The sequence below is a fragment of the Petaurus breviceps genome, unplaced genomic scaffold (genome assembly GCF_028583685.1).
Source record: "Petaurus breviceps papuanus isolate PSGF00001 unplaced genomic scaffold, PetGlider_PUasm1.0 90919, whole genome shotgun sequence".
Lineage (NCBI taxonomy): Eukaryota > Metazoa > Chordata > Mammalia > Diprotodontia > Petauridae > Petaurus > Petaurus breviceps.
Genome location: NW_027187378.1, coordinates 43307874 through 43314958, shown reverse-complemented (window position 1 = coordinate 43314958; position 7085 = coordinate 43307874). Strand labels below are relative to the sequence as shown.

At 37.0% G+C, this 7085-nt stretch overlaps 1 long non-coding RNA gene across 1 annotated transcript in view; it reads left to right on the top strand.

The window, feature by feature from the left end:
* Positions 1 to 3167, top strand: part of LOC138151844 (uncharacterized) — a 3998-nt gene extending 831 nt beyond the window's left edge. Inside the window, exons 2-3 of the long non-coding RNA XR_011165938.1 lie at positions 1958 to 2006; positions 2220 to 3167. This is a non-coding gene — a long non-coding RNA (uncharacterized lncRNA). The remainder of the gene's footprint in view (positions 1 to 1957; positions 2007 to 2219) is intronic.
* Positions 3168 to 7085: the final 3918 nt, after the last annotated feature.

Genomic DNA, 7085 nt, shown 5'->3' with positions numbered 1-7085 from the left:
CTTTCCTTCCCTCCTTCCTTCCTTCCTTCCTTCCTTCCTTCCTTCCTTCTTTCCTTCCTTCCTTCCTCTCTTTCTTTATTCTATTTTTCTTTCTTTTTTTCTACATTTATTTCTTTCTCTTTCTCTCTTTCAGGTTTGCTCCATTCCTGACCAGGAATCTGTCATTTCTATATTTTAAACCTTTACAGGAATCCAGCTCTCATTCTCAGGCACCATTTCTCATCCAGCTAGCTGTTCATTTCCCAAATCAGCTTCTCTTATGTATCCCTCTCTTTCAATGTGATAAAAATGCATCTCTCCTATGGTCTTTGTTTTTTTGCCTAAGACTGTAAACTTCGGGAATGTTTTTAGATTCCCACTGGCAATGGCATTTATGTTCATATGAATTACCAGAAGTGAGTAGTAGTGTGACATTTTTAGGTGTCTTGGGAGGTTCTTGTATACATGCCCTGAGGAGGATAACAGACCTCTCTATTATTGTTAACAGATTGATAAATAGCTGCCTCAGTACCTGAGCTGAGAGTCATCAACCAGACTTACTTTCCTCTTCTTCTTCTAGCACAAACTGAATTATCTCTCATGTAACAAGATCTTATGGATCTGCTTCATCATTCTTAAAGGAAAAAATATGTGCTTCCTCCACAGAGCACCCAACTACTTCTTCTTCTGGAATGCCTTTGATTTCTTTCTTAGCTTCAAGTATACATGTGTACTTTTTCTTCCTTTGGTCCTCTGTATGATAATCTACCACACTTCAAAAATTCTGACAGGTTAGCTTCCCCTGACATTCCAATTCTTTTATACTTTGGGGAGAGGGGGTTGAAATTCCCCTTCTGCTTTTGTTCATTTTACTTGATAACCATGAATATGAAGAGTCACTGATCAAGTCCCTTCACTTTCTCTTAAGGAACAAAACAAAACAAAACACAATACAACCACAACAACAGCAATGCAAAAACAGCAAAAATGAAGCTTGCATTTTGAACATAGGGAGCTATCACTTGACTATGACAGAAGTACAGACATTGCACTCTCAGTGGGAATCATAATACCCATCCTGCTTGCAATACTCAATTACATCCTTAGTTTTATATTTCAATTTGCTTGTTGACATCTACATCTCACCTCCCAGAATCTCTTTTCTTCAAATTTTCAATTCATTTTTATCACCTTGTAAGATCTTAATAATGACAATCCATTTCCTTTCCATCTCTCACTAATACCTTACGTTGTTTTATCAATATATTTTATTTACCTTATCTTACTTAACATGCCTTTTTGACAACCTTCTCTTTCTCCTTGAATTTTAATCTTCAGGTTCTTTCTTCTCAATCTATTTTCTCCTCCAGACCAAATCTTCCTTCAGGCTGAATTCTTCTCTTTCACCTCAAATTGTTCTTTTAAGTTTTACTCAAGATATTCCTACCTTCTTTCTTCTAAATTAAATCTCTGTAACTTAATAAATTCTGAGGCAACCAAACTGCCTTAAATTTCTGTTTCTTTCTTATCCACATCAAGCCCTTCTCCATCTCTTGCTACCTTCTCCTTGGGAATACAGAAATATTTTTTTTTCCATGAATTGCCTTTAAGTATTAGAGAAATGATCATTTGAAAGAAGGATTCATTTTGATCTCTTTGGCCTCTATGGAGGTGCAACAGACAGAAGTGCCAAAGACATAAATTTAGCTTTAATATTAAGAAATATCTAAAAAAATTAAGTCAATCATCAGTGGCATGAGATACATTGGGAAGTAGAATGTTTCTTATCAGTAGAGGTCTTAAAGAAAGGAGTAGATGACCCTTTTTAAGATATGTCATTGGGGCATTTTTTTCATATATTGAATAGACTAGGTGATCCCTGAGGCCATCTTGTTTGTCTGTTTTGAGACACTGGGGGCTAAGTGACTTGCCCAGGATCACACAGTTGGATAACAGACCTCTCTATTATTGTTGACAGGTTGATAAATAGCTGCCTCAGTACCTGAGCTGAGAGTCATCAACTGTTGGTAAGTATCTGAGGCCAGATTTGAACTCAGGTCCTCCTGACTCTAGTGCCAATTGCCCCATCCACTGTGCCACCTACCTGCCCCTCCTGAGACCATTTTGAATTCTGAAATTCTAGGATTCTGTATAGGTTATGACCCATAATCTTTATGGGTTATAATGATAATGACTGATCATTAACTCCACTAATCTCATCCTCCATTACTTCATTGTAGGTGACCCCCCTCACAGATTATGACATCAGGATTCAGGTTCTGGCAGATCCTATCCAGGATAAAAGCTTCAAATCCAGGCTTGCTGCTGCTAGACTGATTGTGTGCCATCTGAAAACTCATCTTGATAAGCGCCAAAAGCTTATCACCAAGGAGCTGGCCACCAGGTGAAGAATATCTTGACCACAGCAATTCATGAAACTATTTACTAAGCTGTTTCAGGGCTGCAATCAGTGTCCATAGAGGGAGTACGCCCTTGGATAAAATTGCTGATCTTTTGAAGTATGAGCTATTGATCAGCCACAGTAGGTACTGATGTGAAGACTTCTCCCTTTGGCTTTGGATTACATATTTCAATACTTCCTGGGCTTGTCAGAACTTTCTGGCTGTGACTAGGGTTGGAAATGAAAAGCATCCCAGATTTCTGCTGGGATGCCAGCTGAGGAAATGGAAGAAATAACAGAGAATTTCTAAGCAAATAGCGAGTCCACTTGACAGGAACCATGCAATCTTTCAAGGGGCACAAGAGCAAGACTGATGACTTTTGAATATACTCCCCAACTGCACTGTCAGTAACAAATTGGTCTTGTCACTTTCTCCAAGCAGATTTAGTGAGGACATTAACAATGTTAATGATCTGTGTGCACCTCAGGAGGAAGAAGCTGAGGCCCAAATTTGGTAGCACCCAGACCTGGCTTTTATTTTCTTCCATTGGTACTGCGGTGGATACAGGATGTGTTTAATTTTCCTCTTGGATGTGGAAAATGCTACATGATCTGAAAGTGTAATGCTTGTCATAATAAATGCTATCCATGGGGGGAAATGTCCTTTTTTATTATGATCATTTTAACCTGTAGGGTAATGGAAAGGGAGACAAAGAAACCAAATTCGGATCTGGTCTTTTTCTGTTAATACTTGTGTGACATTAAACAAATCTCAGCCTCTCTCTGATCTCAGGTTTTCTCATTTATCAAATGAAATAGTTGGACTAGATGAGCTCTAACTTATCTTGCAGATCTAGATCCTATGTTCCCAATACATTCGGAATTACCTACATATGTATGAATCGGTACTCTCAGAAGAAGAACAAAGTTTGCCTTTCTGGTCCTATAACTACTGTGGGAAATAAGAACTGTAAGGTATAGATATTAGACGTCCTCTATTTGAATTGTCTCTTATTTATTTATTTATTTATTTATTTATTTTTGCTTCTTGGAGGGGGGAAAGCAGGGCAATTGGGGTTAAGTGACTTGCCCAAGGTCACACGGTTAGTAAGTGTTAAGTGTCTCAGGTTGGATTTGAACTCAGGTCCTCCTGACTCCAGGGCCAGTGCTCTCTATTCACTGCGCCCCCTAGCTGCCCCAGAATTGTCTTGTTTTTAACTAGGAAAACAGGTGTAGTAAGAGGTTGAGTGACTTCCCTACGGTCACTTAGACAATAAAGTATTGCCAGAGTTGTAAAATACATCGTTTGACTCCATATCCAAATTTCTGTGGTTTGTCATTGAATTACAGTACAGGGACTAGAATAGTAAAGAGTGCTTGTTTAATTATAATTAATAACATATTTATTGAGTAATAATAACTATGATTTTTATAAGGTGCTTTAAGGTTTTCAAGAATTTTCTTTAAGAGATGCAATAGGTTTCAATTCACTTCAACTCAGTAAGCATATATAAAGCACCTATGTGCCAAACACTGTGCTAAATACAGTAGATACAAAGACAAAAATGAAACAAATTCCTTTCCTAAAGAACTTTATCAGCTATTGAGGAAATCTGTGTACATGGATAAATAAATAGAAAATTATCATAATTTAATATTAATCACAGAATATATATATAGTAACATATAGTAGCTATATATGTGTTTATATATACATACACAAATATGTGTGTATGTATATATGTATGGATGTGTATGTGTACATAATGAAGGGATGGGGGAGTGCAATATAGCATGAACAGCTAGATGGCAACATAGTGCACACAGCAAGAGGCCTGGAATCAGGAACACTCTTCAGTTCAAATCTGGCCTCAGACACTTACTAACTATTTGACCCTGGGCAAGTCACTTAAACCATTTCCCTCAGTTTCCTCATTTGTAAAATGATCTGGAGATGGAAATGGCCAACCATTCCAATATCTCTGCCAAGAAAAACCCAAATGGGGTCATATAGAGTGGATCACAACTAAAATAACTGAACAACAATATATAGCATGAGAACGAGGGTACTCAAGAAAGATCTCAAGTAGGCAGCTGTGCTTGAGTCAAAATTTCAAGGGATTTACAAGAGCTAGAACTAAGAAGGAAAAAAAAATCCAGTTACAAAGGATAGCTTTTGAAAGCCTTGGACAAGAGATAATATGTCATGTTCCATTCAATTCAATAAGCATTTATTAATCTCCTACTCAGTGTCAAGTCCTGTGCTGGAAATATAAAAAAAAAATAAAAATGAAAACACCCCATACTCTCTAGGAGTTTACATTCTACCACATTAAAAAAAATTTAGTTAGAAAAATTGGGAATGTGCTTTGTATAACTCTGCTTCCCATATCTGTAATTGGCTTTGTGATGATGACAATGATGATGACAACAATGATGATGATGCTACTATTTGGTTGTTTCTGACAATTCATGACCGCATTTGTGGTTTTCTTGGCAAAGATACTAGAGTGGTTTGCCATTTCCTTTTCCTGCTCATTTTTTTTCAGACCATACTTTTCCACTTTATTTTTTAAAATATTTTTTCCTTTGGTCATTTCTTCTTTCACAACTATGACTAATATGGATATATGTTTTCTATGATTGCACCTATATAACCTATATAAAACTGTTTACTCTTTTAGGAAGGGGTGAGGGGAGAAAGGGAAAAAATTCTGGAACTAAAATTTTTGCAAAAATGGATGTTAAAAACTGTCTTTACATATAATTGGAAAAAATAAAATGTTTAAAAATAGTTCTGGACTAGTTATGCAGAATCATTATTGTATATTGAATGTAGATCATACAGCCTTGAAGCCAAGAAGGCTTGGTTACCTCTCCCCTCCATCCTCTCAACTCATTGGCTAGGCAAATCCGTGTTCTAGGCAACTTTCTAAAATGAGAAATTTTCAAACTTCTCATTTTAAAAAGTTGCTAAGAAGGTGTTGACCTGTATCATTAGAAGTTTCCTCCTCCAGGAGTTTCTGGTACTAGGGAAATCATATGTCTAGTCTCTCTCCCTTTTGTTACTTAAAAGTGAAGAGTTTTGGATGATTCTGACTAGACTTCCCTTGGTAAATGATCTATCTCTGGCTATAGTCAACTTTTTTGTACATAACCTAGGAATTCTGAGACTTTGCTGCCATATTTGGCTAAGTTAAACTTGGGAATCTTCTCTGGTATAATAATTTGGATTCTATCTATTCTATGTAGATGTGTCCTCTCATTCCATTCTGAGCAATTTTCCTTTACAATTTCCAGAAATAGAGGCCAATGATTCTTAGATTCTCTCCATGATCTATTTTTGTTATTATTTTAAATAAATGCTTTATTGATGCCTTATTTTATGTCACTCTCATTTTACAATGACTGCCCCTCTCCCAATAAAATTCTCTTTTTATAAATGGAGTTAGGCAAAACAAATGAACATATTGCCTATGTCAGAAAATATATGCCTAATTCCATACTCATTGTCTATCACTTCTAAAGGAATATACTCTGTACTGATCAGAGTTCTGATATCTCTCAATGCTGTTTTTCTTTTTCTTTTTTTTGTTTTTTTTAATTAAATTTTGTTTATTTTTAGTTTACATCATTCATTCCCACAAGATTTTGAGTTACAAATTTTCTCCCCATCTTTCCCTACCCACCACCCCAAAACAGTGATTTCCAGTAGGGCAGATAGATCTCTATATTCCAGTGCCTGTATATCTTATTTCCCAGTTACATATAAAAAATAATAATTTTTTCAAACATTTGATTTAAAACTTTGAATTCCAGGTTCTTTCCCTTCCTCCCTTATCACCCACCCTCACTGGGAAAACAAGCAATTCAATATAGGTTGTACATGTGTAGCTAGGCAAAACATTTCCATAGTGGATATATTGTGAAAGAACCATATTTCCCTCCCTCCTATCCCAACCCCTGCCTGTTCTATTCTCTACTTTGACCTTGTCCCTTTTCAAAAGTGGGTGCTTCCAACTTCCCTTCCCCCCAACCTGCCCTCCCTTCCATCATCCCACCTGTCATCGCCTTCCCCCCTACTCTCCTGTAGGGTGAGATTGCCTATTTAGTGTGTATGTCATTCCCTCCGTAAGCCAAATTCAATGAGAGTAAGGTTGGCCCATTTCCTTTTGCGTTCCTGTTCTTCCCCTCCATTGTAACAGTTTTCCCTTGCCTCTTCTATATGAAAAAAAATTATCCTATTTTGTCTCTTCCCACCCCCTCTCATTATATTCCTCTCTCACCTCTCAATTTCACCTTTTAAGTATCATTCCTTCCTATTCAATTGGTCCTGTGCCCTCTGTCTATGTATACCTGTACACATATATACATACACACTAACATATGTACTGATATGCCCATATACCCTCCTATATAGACACACACACACACACATACACACACATTTATATTCCCTTCAACTATTCTCATACTGAGAAAAGTTTCATAAGTGACTTACCCAGGGTCACACAGCTAGTGATTGTCTGAGGCTGAATTTGAACTCAGGTTTTCCTAACTCCAGGCCTGGCACTCTATCCACTGAGTCACCTAGCTGCCCCAAGGTGATGCTGATAATAAATACTATAAAATCTGTTAAGGATTGCAAAACATTCCACATATATTAATACATTTGATCCTCATAACAACCTCCCTTGGGGATAGG